Below are 14,898 nucleotides of genomic sequence, written 5' to 3'. Positions count from 1 at the left end.
ATCATGCATCATCATTGCAAGCATAAGCTAGTCTCAAGTGGTGGTTACCGTTTGAGATTTGGTTTTGCCAGTGGGTGAAGATGCTACTCGAACCGTGGTTACCGTTTGAGGAGTGGTTTTGCTAGTTGGAAAATCAGCAGCATTGCAAGTATCAGTTACTCGAGCCGTGGTTACTGCTTGAGATTTGGTTTCGCCGGATGGCGAAGATGTTACTCCGAGGAGTTTAGCATCATGACGTCAGGTTAGAAATGTTCCCCAGTAGTGCGATACTGGAGGAAATTTCTGTCAAGCGAGATAGAATTTGAAGATGTTACTCCGAGGAGTTTAGCATCATGACGTCTGGTTAACAATGTTCCCCAGTAGTGCGATACTGGAGGAAATTTCTGTCAAGCGAGATAGAATTTGGAGATGTTACTCTGAGGAGTTTAGCATCATGACGTCAGGTTAGCAATGTTCCCCAGTAGTACGATACTGGAGGAAACTTTTCCGTCGGGCGGGGATGGAAATGATAATTCAAGAAGTTTCGGGGTCCAAACAGTAAAGTAAAGAGAAAGAGATAATCCCCAGCTAAGCGCAAAGTGTTCGTTTGCTAGGGTTGAATAGAGAATAGCCGGTTCATGGCTTGTTATCCCCAACATGGGTTGTTGGCACGCGTGCCGCCGCGTTTATCACTATTCATTATTTCTGCCGATGCTGACAGGCATGACGAGTTTTTCGGGTATTCAGACCGTTATGGCATTCAGGCCAGCTTCCCGGTATCCAGACCAAGGTGGGTATTCAGACCAATTTCCGATTTTCAGATCGAAGAAGTTTCCGACGGTCAGGTCGAAGAACTTGTGGCAGTCCGGCCAGTTTTCCGGTGTTCAGACCGAGGTGGGTATTCAGACCAATTTCCGATTTTCAGATCGAAGAAGTTTCCGACGATCAGGTCGAAGAACTTGTGGTATTCAGACCAGTTTCCGATTTTCAGATCGATGAAGTTTCCGACGTTCATGTCGCAGAACTTGTGGCATTCAGGCCAGTTTCCGGCGATCAGGCCGAGGTGGGCACTCAGGCCAATTTCTGATTTCAGATCGAAGAAGCTTCCGAAGTTCAGATCGATGCAGCTTGCGGCACTCAGGCCAGTTTTCCGGTATCCAGACCGAAGTGGCATTCAGACCGATCTTCCGGTGTTCAGGCCGAAGTGGGCGTTCAGGCCAATCTCTCGGTGTTCAGACCGGTGTCAATAATACTCTCATATTATGATGTTCAGTATTCAGACTGATGAGCGGCGTTCAGGCCATGGTTATTTCTGTGTTACCATTTATTTTTGGTATCCAGGTCAACATTCTGTTCGGTATTCAGGCCGACTTTCTCCGTACCAGACAGATTCTTCTTTTGAGATTGCTTCTTTGCCGATTCTGACAGGCATTGTTAATTATTTCCCATCAGAGTGCAAATTGTTCGTCTGTTCTTGGTATTTAATCACTCTTCACCCTGATCGTCTGAAAGCCGAGGCTGTTCATATCGACAGGTTCACAGTGGATTGAATAGGGGCAGCTGTAACACCTCTAAATTTGCCCTCCTCTCTTGGGACTAGCTTAGCATACTGCATTGCATTTTTAGGACATTAGGCATTACATCTTTGCATATCATGTGGAAACATTGAGCAAGTCATCCTCCTAGGTCTTTCTCAGAAGATAGAGAGGTTAAAAGATTCAAGCTTGAGGGTCTTACTGAATTGATCACTAATCATCTGAAGGTTTGTGCTTCAATTAGGGTTTTTGGTTCCTCAAGAAGATTGGGTGTTATCTTGGTTGCAATGGTACATCACCATCATCATGGTCTTATCATCACCAAGAGGTTCATTGTGCCTGATCAGTTCCTTGGAATTAGGGTTTTGACCTCTGGTCAACCCTAATCAGCTGCATTATGCCAATCAGGGTTTTTCAAAGAGATGAGGTCTTCATTGAGATGGGGATCATTACATGATTTTATGGAGCTTGTATAAGCTAGGGTTTCATTTTGGAGCCATTTCATCAAGGGATTGAGGCTCAAATTCATCTGTGCATGACCAAGTCATCTATCAACTGCAAAAGTCAACCAAAAGTCAACTGTTGGATTTGGAGGTGGGAAGTGGTTAGAAATACTTCATTCATGTTCAAACAAGTCTCATTTGACATTTCAAACCTCAACATTGAAGAAAATAAAGTCAGGACAAAACTGTCCAAAAATAGAAAGTGACTTGTAATTCAAATTTGCCAAAAATGAAAAGGTTTTCAACTCAAGATTACATCATCAAAAATTCTTCAAATGAAATTTTGTTGAACATGAAAGTTGTAGATCTTTCTCTCCCATTTCCAAAAAGTCCAAGATCATCAATTTATCATGTGTGGTTAAAGAGATATGGTCAAAGCATGGCAAAGAATGGTTTGAACTTCAAAGGAGCATAACTTCTCAACCAAAAGGCCAAATGAAGTGGTTCTTTTTGCATTGTTCATGTCTTGACATGTACTATCCAAAACATACATCACATGCCATGCATTCTCATCACATAACCATTTGATTTTTCACTTGAATTTTGGAGGGAAATTTCCAAGTTTGAAATTGGTCAATTATTTGAACATGGCATTACTTCCATTGGCTCCAAAACATCATTTGAAGTGAAAATAAGTGCAAATTCGTACTTTTCATGCATAAGGTGAAATTCCAATTTTGCAAAACACCTCCAAACTTAATTAATTTTCATTAGCACTTGGTTTAGGTTAATTAATCATGTTTAGCATAGCATATAAATAGAAAATCATAACAGAATTCATCACATTTCCCAATTCTAGATCTAGAATTCTCAAAGTCTCTCAAAATTCTCTCTCATTTTTTCTCCAAATTTCTTCAATCACAATCATTTTTTCCTTGGTTGATTCATCATCCTAAGCTATTATTGAGCAACTTTGGACGTGGAAACAGAGGAATTCATTGCATACAAGTTCATGTTCAAGAGGTGAAGCTTCCATGACAAGTGAAGATTGAGCAAGATTCAAGAGCATTTGAGCCTCATATTCATCATCATTCATCTTAAGGAGTATATGGGAGAAGATCTAAAGCATCAAGAGCCTTGGAAACGCGTGAATCAAGTGACTGCTCATCAAGAGGTAGGTTTTTCGACCTCTTTAATTCTTCAATTCATTAGGCCTATCATGTAGATCTTTTAATGGTGATGAAACTGAGCTTTGAACGGAGTGATTTGGTGTTGAAACGAGTGAGATATGGTCATTTGAAGTTTTGATGATAAACTTTATTTCATTCGATCCATGCATTTGATGATGTTTTTGTGTAATTGATTCATGGATTTATGATGTACGTGAAAAATAATGCATGATGCTGTGCTTGATTTTGAGTTTTGGTGATGTTTTGAAAATCTGGAAATTTGGAAGATGATCTTCATCTTCAACCTTGCTGTCCAGTATTTGCTACGAATCTGCTAGGAAATTAGCTACGAAATTAGCTAGGAATTTTCTGGATTAGCTACGAAATCCATGCCATACATCGCCTAGGGTTTGGGCGCCAAAATGTCGCCGTTTTGGCTTGGGCGCCAAAACCAAATTCAAAAACGCGCCTGGTTCGATTCCAGGCGGTTCCACAATTTCAAAAGCCTTCACATATTTTTCTTTTCCCTCCATGTGTTCATGTACATGTTGCTTCATGATTTTTTTATTTTTTCTTTAACTTCTAAAATTCATATATAATAGAAAATTGCTCCAAAAAATACGTGGTTTTTTGAATTATGTCACATTTTTTGTCTAGTTTTTTGATGATTAATTCATAAATTTTGCTTGCCTGGAAAATAATTTGTGCTAGGGTTTGTGTACACATGTCCATTCTTGACATTGCCTTGCTAAATCATTTGTGAAATGCTCAATTTTAATCCAATGCTCATAAAAATTTTCATGCTTAAACTAGACATCTCGCTGGACATTTTGGTGTTGAGTTTGTATTTTTATCAATTGCCATTGCTGAGTTATGATTTTTCTAAGTTAGGTGTGATAATTTGTGTCACACCTTGTGATGTCCAACTTGATTGATGAATTTGCCTTGCCAAATGAATTCATATTGTTCTGATCTTTTGTATGATGCTTGATATGGGTGTTGTGATTGCTCATGATTGTTTGTGTAATTTTTGGAGTCATTTCTGATTTGATTGAGATTTTTCATTCTGGATGATCATTTTTGAGCTTTTGAATTGTCTTGAACTTCAATTGTTTGTGAAATGCTTGTGGTTTATCCTATGAATGTGAAATTTGGCACATTGTTTCTAGACATGTTTAACGTTGTTTTGGCTTTGATTTTAGGTTTTTACCTTTTAACATTTCTGTTTTAGGCTTGTGCTAAGTTGAGGTATCAAGATGTGTCACATATGTGCTTGATTGTGCTTGCCTTGACTTATGCAATTTGATTACAATGCCTAATTTTGTCCAAATGCTCTAATCTTTTGTGTGAGGATCATGTTGTATGTCCTGTTTACCCATGAATTTTGCCAAAATTAATTGAATCATTTTTGAATTATTGTGCATTTGTTCATTCTGTTGTCTCAATGTGATCACAACTTGCATACCTTGCCATATTTGGTTCATGAAATGAAATTGGTAATTGATATTGACATGAGACCTTTTGGATTGTGTTCTTAATTGATTGAAGTTGATTCATGTCAATTTTCATGTTCTGTTTTGGATTTTTTCTTCATCTTTGACCCTAGGCCTTGACCTAGTGGTTTGTCTCATCTTTGAGCTTTGATTTCAGGTTGAACATCCAGGTTATATGGTTCATGATGCAACCTCACTTGAGAATTTGATGCTTGCTTTTGACTACTAACATTGTGTGTTTTGTAGGGTTGTTAACTCATTTTAGTTTGACTTGTGGGCTTATGCCTTTGCTCATTGGGTTTGACTGTTGATATTCATGATTGTCTGTTTGTCTGTGCAGTTGAATTGATTTGTTTGATATTTCCACAGGTACATAAGTTGCTTAAGTTCAATTTGAACTTGATTTTGCTTGGTTGCTTAACCACATAGGTATAACTCTCTGACTTCATGTAGTCTGGAAGACCTGTCCTGTTACTTGGGCAGGCACCTGTCTGAAGCCCTCCTTAAGAGGCAATGCTTGTGTATGTTTATTTTTGTGCCAAGCAGGAAAAGTCCTTTGATAAGGCAATTGGCAGATAAAAGAGATGTGCAATCCATCTCCTGCTATTCAGTGTGTTATTCACTTTGCTCACACACCTTGTGTTGATGCATTGTGGATATTAACCCAAGATCTTTGTTGAGTTAGTCATATGTGGAGAAGAGTTCCAACTTTCTGAACTCCCACACTTTCATTTGTCTGAAGCTCTCCCAGGCCAGGGATAAGAGCTGTGAGGTCTTACCCTCACTTCCCATTTCATCTGCTTCACCCTAACTCTCAATGTTAGGGTTAAGAGCTAACTACACCCGATTCCAATTGGTTTGTGTTTCACAGCCTAACCTTGTGTGAGCCCACTTTGTTTGCATATAGTATGTGCTAATTGTGTGTATGATTGCTTTGCTTGTGCTATTTAGGATAGCTTGCTGCCTGTCCAAGTTAGATAAGAAACCTCAACCTAGGACCATTGTGGATTACATGATAACTATTAGGCTCGAGTCAGTCTCCCTTTTAGTTTGTCATTTCCCAGTCTCTGGTTAGGAGAAAGTTTCTCCCCTGTTAAGGGGAACTACGTTGCCCTGATCCTCATACCAGATGAGGTACGTAGGCACGAGATCGTACGAGATCTCTCCGGGCACCCTTTTCCTTTTTTGCGTGTGTTTTGCTTGACAACTATTAGGTCCGAGTTCCCGACTCCCTTCTAGTCTGTGTGGTCACCCTTTTTCTTTTTGAGTGTGTTTGCTTGACAGTTATTAGGCTCGAGTTCCCGACTCCCTAGTAACTTGTTTGTTTTTTAACCTTTTCTTGTGTGTTAGGATATGGATGTAAGACCAGCGATTGGCTGTCCGTATCCTATTGGTGTTTGTTTGTGTGGAGTCTGACGTAAGTCCTGCGATTGGCAGTTGGTTTCATGTGTGTGTTTGTTGGTTCGGAGTCTGATGTAAGTCCAGTGATTGGCATTCGGTTTCCATGTTTGCCTGTTTGTGTGGAGTCTGACATAAGTCAAGCGATTGGCAGTCGGTTTCCTGTGTGGGTTTTGTTTGGCGTGCGTGAGCCGAACTACGATAGCTCTGATTCTCATTCCAGATGAGATACATAGGCATAGGATGCGATATCCTAGCGAGCCCATTCCCCTCTCTTTCCACCTGTGTCTTGTTCCAGTGTGTGTGTGCATTCTTTGAGCAGTTTTAGCAACCTTTCTTCTATTCTTTTGAGCGTGGATCTCGTCGAGTACGACGGACGTGAGGGGTGATAATACCTTCCCCTTGCGTAACCGACTCCCGATCCCATCTCTCTTTGGTCGCGAGACCATGTCTTTTCCAGGTTTACTTCGAGCGTTTCCTTTCCCTCTTTGGGATAAATAACGCACGGTGGCGGCTCTGTTTGTTTTGTTTTAGCCCGCCGGTTGTTTTTCGCGGATGCGACAGACGCCTAAAAAATATATAATTTGACATACAACTTTGTTGATATCCAAAATGGATCCAATAAAGTATATTTTTGAGAAGCCCGTTCTCAGTGGAAGAATTTCCTGGTGGAAAATGTTGTTAATCGAGTACGACATCCAATACGTAATACCAAAATCTATCAAGGGGAGAATCTTGTCTGACTACCTTACCCATCAACCCGTGGAGGGTTATCAACCAATGAAATTTGACTTTCTTGATGAGGACATCATGTTCATTCGAGATTGCAATATCCCAGGCCCTGACGAAGGACCCGAACCTGAATCTCAATGGATACTCGTGTTCGACGGTGCCTCTAATGTAAAAGGTCATGGGATAAGAGAAATTATCACATCTCTTACTGGTTTTCACATTCCATTCACCACTAGATTATGCTTTAACTGCACCAACAATATGGAAGAATATGAGGCATGCATCTATGATATTGAAGAAACAATTGACTTAAGAATCAAGATTCTTGAAGTGTATGGGGACTTTGCTTTAATGATCAGTAAAATTCGAGGACATTAGGAAACTCGAGATAAGAAGTTGATTCCATACAGAGAACAAGTGATGAAATTGATTCCCTATTTTGATAAAATCACTTTTCCTTATATACCAAGGGAAGAGAATCAGTTAGCCTATGCTCTGGCTACTCTAGCATCCATGTTTAAAGTCAAGTGGAAGAAAGAAGCACCTGCCATCTGCATTGACCACTTGGATGAACCGGCGCATTGTCTAGCAATGGAAGCTAAATTTGACGATAAGCCTTGATTCTATGACATTAAGAGTTATCTGAAAAAACAAGAGTGTCCCAAGGAAGCATCCATCACTAATAAGAAGGCTTTGAGAAGATTTTCTGCTAAGTTCTTCCTGAATGGGGATGTGTTGTACAAGAAGAATTATGATTTTGTGTTGCTCAGATGCGTAGATAGACACGAAGCAAGCACGATCATAAGGTCCATCCACGAGGATTGTGAAGGTGTACATGCTAAGGGGTCCTCCTTGGCCAAGATCCTTCGGGATGGTTATTATTGGACAACCATGGAGGTCGACTGTTACAACTTTGTCAAGTAATGTCACAAATGTCTGATATTTGGTGACAAGATTCATGTTCCTCCGACTCCATTGAATGTTTTAACTTCTCCTTGGGCCTTATCCATGTGTGGTATAGACATGATTGGCATGATTGAATCAAAATCTTCTAACGGTCGTCGTTTCATCCTAGTTTCCATTGACTGCTTCACAAAGTGGGTTGAAGTTGCTTCCTATGTGAATGTTAAAAGACAAGTGGTTACACGATTCATAAAGAAAGAAAGAAATTGTCGCTACGGTGTTCATAGAAAGATTATTATTGACAACTCCAATAACCTCAACAACAAAATGATGAGTGAGTTGTGTCAAGAATTCTAGATCGAGCATCACAACTCTTCACCATACCGGACCAAGATAAATGGCGTCATCGAAGCAACTAACAAGAACATCAAAAGAATCGTCCAGGAGATGCTCAAGACATATAAGGAGTAACTTGAGATGCTTCCTTTTGCTTTTCATGGCTATAGAACTTCAGTGTGCACTTTTACTGGGGAAACTCCTTATTCACTTGTATATTGAATAAAGGTTAATTTGCCTATTGAAGTCGAAATTCCCTCTCTAAGAGTCATCATGGAAGCAGATCTTGATGAAGAAGAATGGGTGCAAGGCCATATATGATTAGCTAAACCTCATTGAAGATAAGCGTTTGACGGTTGTCTGCCACATTCAGCTATACCAAAGACGCCTCAAGAGATATTTTTATAAGAAGGTTCTCCCATGCGTATACCAAGTAGGTGAACTCGTGCTCAAGAGATACTATCCTATTCACTCATATCCTCGAGGCATGTGGAATCCCAACTATGAAGGACCCTTTCTTGTCAAAAAAGGCCTTCTTACGAGGGGTTCTTATTCTCACCACAATGGATGGGGATGACTTTCCGATACAGGTGAATTCAAATAGAGTAAAAAAATATTATGCCTAGAAAAATAATGAATACAAAGCCCACTAGATTGACATCGGCAGGAATCAATCTAGGAAAAAATGGCTATCCTGATGAACCCAAAAAAAGAAATGTCCATGCAAAAGTTAGGGATGAAACAAAAACATACAAGCCCGCTAAGTTTAAAATTCGAAAGGGCGACTTAGGCAACAATGGGTATCCCGATGGACAAAAGAATAAAAATTCCATGCAAAATTTAGGGATAAAGGCATTTGATTGTATCTCTTGAGCATATCTTATCATCAACTTGATCTCAAATGTTATCTGACTGGCCTAATCATCATCAGCCGAAGCAAAGTGTTGGAGCCCGATGCTACAGGGAATGACAGCCAATGTTGTAATCAGTGGAAAATTAAACAAATTTCACATTGCCATTTTATTTGTTTTTCAATTTTTGTAAACTCCTATTTAAGGATTTTTACATCCTTGTACATACCTCATATGTACAAAATTCTCACAATCAGTAAACTTCAGTGGTCATTCAGTTAAATCTTTTATTTTTCCGTATTTTTTTTGCAAAATAACTGACAGTCTTGATTGCATAATGCTATAAAACTTTGAGAATAATAAAAGCTAAATCAGAAGAAACACTTTATGCATTACTTCGATTATTGAAAGCTCCCTAATGGATGATCAGTAGCCTACAATAAGCACTTGTCGCGTGAACCTGTAATTTCTCGATTGAACCAGGCATCCGTTCTCCCAAAGCAGATCCAGATTACAGTCCCCAAACAACAGGATTTTCCCCAGCAGTAGTGGTAATGAGAATCTATTCCTTGCAGATTCTCTAGTGTGCATACCGATGAGTGGAAGTCTACCTTTCACCAGAAAAGCCTTAACTTTCTACCCAATACTTCACATTACATATGCATCATAAACAAATAATCATACATTAAATACATCATGCACACCAATCATTCCCTTTGCAACTGATCTATCTCCCCAGCGGAATATGTAAGTCAAACTTCCCCAGCAGACCAAACCAACAAGTTTACCTGTTGTACCTTTCAACATAACTCCTTTTTAACAGGATTTTTTTGGATATTTCTGTATTTAATCCTCTTCTACCTTGAACACCCGAAAAGCTAATGCATTTCGCACCTTCAGGTTTAAGATGATTAAACATGGGAAGCTGTCATACATCAAAATTTACCCTCCTTTTGCCTACCTTTTGCTCAATTTAATTTGCATACATAGCATCACATCATGCATCATCATGACCATTTCATTTGGTCATTGGCCCACAAGCATGACAACATTCTAGGTTTGATCTTAACATTAGGTCTTTTCACTTTGATTCACTTATCAACTAACCCAAAGTATCATAAGAGATTGTACTTGTTTATTCCTTTTTTTATGTAGGTAATCATGCCTCAATTCAAGACTAAGCAATGGCCAGTTTAGGAAAGGAAAATGCAAGTTGTGGTCAATTAATTCAATGGTGGTTCATGTGTTTATTTCCATGTCATTTCACTCATTCTTCAAGCTATCCTCAAGATCATTCAAGACTTAATCTAGTTTTCTTAAAGGGAAGATCAATACATTATCATCTTGGCTTGGGATGCAAGATAAATTCAAGTTAGCAAAGGTGGGAACTAGTTTGGCTGACCTAATTTGCAAGTATGGCTCACTTTTGGTCCAAAGCCCATAACTTCTTCATTTTTCAACCAATTGACAAGCTTCTTTGAGCCAAATGTTCCTTTTGAGTTCCTCTAAAACTCTAATTCAAGGCTCAAGAATATATTTAACCTCTAAGGACCTCAATTTTGGGAGGGGTTAACTGGCCAGACTAGGTCAAAACCTTGTCATGACCTCCACTTGGCAGCCATGTCATTTTCAGCTCAAGTACCCTTTTGATCTCATTCATTTTGCATCTTTTTAAGCGTATGTTAAAGATAATTTAACCTATGTTTGGCTCAAAATACACGAGGGAATCAAAATTTATGGTGTCATGAACTTGGGACCTCAAAATGCCCAAAGTGTGCCAAGAGTGCTTGACCAAATGCCAGACCTAGAGTGTGCGTCACGACCTCAACTTTCAACACTTTCCATTTTCACCTCAATCCATCTTTTGAGTTGGTTATTTTTGCATTCTATTAATTTCCATGAGATGAACATTTGGCTCGAATAAAATTGCAAAACGCACGAGGGAATTTCATTTGGCCTAAGCTCAAACATGTTGCCATGGACTCTGCATTTCACACATGGCCTAAAACTTGTAATCAAGCATGATTCAATCTAGGACGACCACACATGTGAAAACTTGTTTGTATTGACAAAATGTGTATGATGGAATGTACAATGACCAAGTTTCATGCCCAAGTCACAATTTTCACCCTTGTTTTCATACGGATTGCAAATCACGAATTTTCCACTCCAATCACACGAATTCAGGTCCATTTCACATGTGTGAGCTCAACAACACTTTCCCTATAAATAGCGGAAGCTTTTTCCTTCATTTGCAAGCTTTTATAGCCAAAGAAATTCTGAAACTATTTGGACCCGATACCTCAAAAAAACAGTTCACCACTTCTTCAATTCAAGCTCTTTTAACTTCGAATCTTCAACCAGAATCATTCATCGACACCTTCTGAAGCTAACTGAAGCATTGTCTCGGATTGAATCTCCTCAGAACCAGATATCAAAATCCACCATTATTAACCTTCGAAGCTCCAACTGAAAAGGTCTTTACGAGTAAACTTCTTGAGCAAACAAGTTACCACACTCTTCCCCTTACTCCACTGATCAAAAACCCTCATTTACTTGGAATTTATCTTGTGTATTCGTCATTTTATTTTACTTTAAAAAAACTAGGGTTCTTCGATTTCTTGAGCAAATTATCCCTGCTCATAGCCAATCAATGACTCTGATGCAAGGAGACATGAATGGTGAAGTGTTGCGAAGCTAATGTCGTGCTTGAGTGTTGCAGAAATCGAGGTGAAGGTTGAAGATTATGTGAATCAGCGTGCGATTTGGTGCCAAGATTCAAATTCCATCCAATCAAATCCTTCTGGTGCTTTTTTTTTTTTGAATTCCCTAGTCGTTGACGCCTTATTTCATTTTAATTTCTTTTTCTTTTCTTTTCTTTTATTTCTTTTCCAATTTAATTTCTCACTCATTTTTAATTCATTTTGATCCAAATTTTACACATAAAGTCTTTAAAAATATTTTCCATTACATCTATTTTTCTCTTATTTTTTAAATCACTTTTGCATTTATTGTTATTTTTATTTATTTTTCTTTTTTTAATTTCCTTTTCCAATTTGTTTTTTAACCTTTTCCAAACCTTTTTGCATCCAACCTTTGAGATCTATTTACACATAATATTTGGGACTTTGTGTAATTTTTGCAACCATTTTTGCATCATTTTGATCATAGTTTGAGATATTCTCTTTAATTTCCATTTTTTATTCATTTTTAATTACATTTTTTGTGAATTTTAATACACTTGATGATTTTGACTTGAGTTGTTGACTTGGTTGGTCAATTCTTCTACATTTCAAGTCATCCATAGATGGACTTGACGTTGATTCAATCTTCTTTGTTTCAAACATATTGATAAATGATCATTGAATCATTTTTGACACTTTGGATCAATGATAGGCTATCCCTCATTGAGCCATATGTTTGGGTTCATTGACTTGTGTGATAGTAGATCCTAAGTCAAACATTTTATTCATGTCTCACTTTGACTTTATTCATATAGTTTCTTCTTTTACTTTGACCATTGTGTTACATGTTTTAGGAGATTAACTTGTGTTAATTCTCTAACATGTATGATACATAAATTTTTATCGATTGGCCTTAGATAGGCATGGCTTCTACATAAGCCTACTTACGATTGGTTAACATAGGGCTAAATTGTCCTGACACAATCAGTTAACCACTAACTCTCACCATTAATCATTGATTTTACTTTATTGTATTTAATTTTTGCCATCTAATTCAAGTCATTTACTTTTATGCTTTTACTTTATGAAATTTACTTTTATGTCTCATTCATCATCTTACTTCATACCTTACTCATCTTGTATTATTCATCTTGTTGATTCTTATATTATGTTTGATTTGTTTGACACCATTTCAATGAATCAAAATATGATAAAATGAGTTGACTTAATCCTTAAGACATATTGATCAATCACCATTTGTGCTATAATTATAATCATATTAACAGGTAAAAGCATGCGAGTTAGTTGCATTTTTTATTTTTACACCTTCTTTTACCGTTAGCATCATTTAATCTTTTCATTGTGTTTCATCAGTTTGTTTCCATTTTCCGTATTTTATGGTTGGGTTGTGTGTTATTACTGTTTTTTGGTTTCATATAGATATTCAAGTACAATCAGATGCAAAATCCAAGGAGAATCACAAAGAATCAAGGAAGTTTTCCCATGTTTCAGTAAGCCTGCAAAAGCTAAGGGCACTTTTTGGGAAGCAAAAATCACACGATTCAAAATTGGAGAAAACAAGGTTTTGGGGGAGACACGATTTTCATGAGCGGAAGAAATTGAAGATCAAATTTCATCTAAATAATTGTAATGTCTATATTTTCTCATTTGATTTCCTTAAATACTATGAGTAGCTAAACCCCCCAATGCCAGGGGGTGTCCCTGATTTGAATCTAGAATGACTTTGAGTTTATATTTGCAATAACAATATTATTTTTCATAATTAATTTATTCTCGTGATGTTCTTAATGCTTTCTCTTTCAGATCAATTGAGATTGTTATATAATTATCAATTAGGTTGGACGGCCATTGGTAATTCTTTCATGAGATTATTCTACATTAGATATTACCTAGGACTAGGGATTCCATGTAGAAACCAATTTGTTTTTGATATAATAATGCTTAATTTCATCGGTTAATTTCTATGGACATAAAGATTAGGTATGAATGATTAAAGGTTTTGTTACTAAGGCATTATGAGAAAACCCGCTTAAGAACTGATATTAATTAATTGATATTTGTTGTTGCAATAGTGACTCAGAGTTTTTACAGAAAGAAATCAGACACGTTCCCTATCATATTACTCATATATGTCAAAAGTCGTTCCCTGCTCTATTTGTTTTATTTGCAATTATTTTTATATTTTCGCATCAAAAACTCTCTACATTAGTTTTTGTTTAATTGAACAACAATTAGAACTCAATATTTACAAGTAGTCCTTGAGATCGACATTCAAGAAACTTTCCTCAGTATTACTACAACGGCAAAATAGTACACTTGCTATTTTTCCGATCATGTTTTTGGCGCTGTTGTCGGGGACTGCCAAAATATAGAATTCAATTTAGTTCAGTTAAATTTTTGTTGCTCTGCAACTAAACTTTAATTTATGTTATTTCATTTATTTCGACCTTTATCAATTAATCGGTTTCTGATATTTTTATGTGACGTAAGGCCTCAACTGAATTTCCTTTTAACGCAGAAATCTAAAGAAGTTTATGTGCAAGACTCAAACAAGCTAGATTAGCAAGACTGGAATCAGACAAAGAGAAACCCGTCATTCATTTAGATTCAGAGCCAAAAAGAGAGGTCGAAACAATGGCTAAAAATCCACCACCACCAAAAAGACTATTAGGTGACTATTTGTGATAGGCTAACAATTGTGAACCAACCAATGAATGTGCCAAACTTTCAGCTGCATCCTAGCACTATTAACCAACTTAAGAGGAGACCTTTTTCAAAAAAAATCAACGAAGATGCAAATAAGAATTTACAAATTTCTCCTGGAAAGATCAGAAAGGGAATGTTCAAAAGCATGGTCCCATTCATTATCAGAACAAACCACATCAATACCAACAACAACAGTATCCACCACAACAACATCAATATCAACAACAAGCACCCAAAAAGGCCGATTGGAAACTTGCTATTGAAAAGATGAAAGCTCAAAATTCCTATTTCCAATAAGAAACGAGAAATAATCATAGGAACACTATTGCTTCTATAAAAAATCTTGAAGTTCAGATGAGTTAGATAGGACAACAAATAACAGGTTCTCGAGCACAAGGTTCCCTCCCAAGTGAAACAGTACAAAATTCGAGAAATCATGAGAATGTTAATGTTGTCACGACAAGAAGTCAGAAAGTTTCTAAATATGAAAAAGAGAGGGCAACAAAGGATGACCATGTCATGGAGGTAGTTCTAGGAGTGAGAGAAAATAAGAAAGAAGAAGAATAAGTTATACCACCAGTAAAGCCAATTGAAGAGAAAAATAAAAAGAGGCTAAGTCTGTGATTAAGTTACCCTACCCTCAGAGAG

Source organism: Lathyrus oleraceus, chromosome 3 (assembly GCF_024323335.1).
Source record: "Lathyrus oleraceus cultivar Zhongwan6 chromosome 3, CAAS_Psat_ZW6_1.0, whole genome shotgun sequence".
NCBI classification, from domain to species: domain Eukaryota; kingdom Viridiplantae; phylum Streptophyta; class Magnoliopsida; order Fabales; family Fabaceae; genus Lathyrus; species Lathyrus oleraceus.
Note: the sequence above shows the minus strand (reverse complement) of the source record.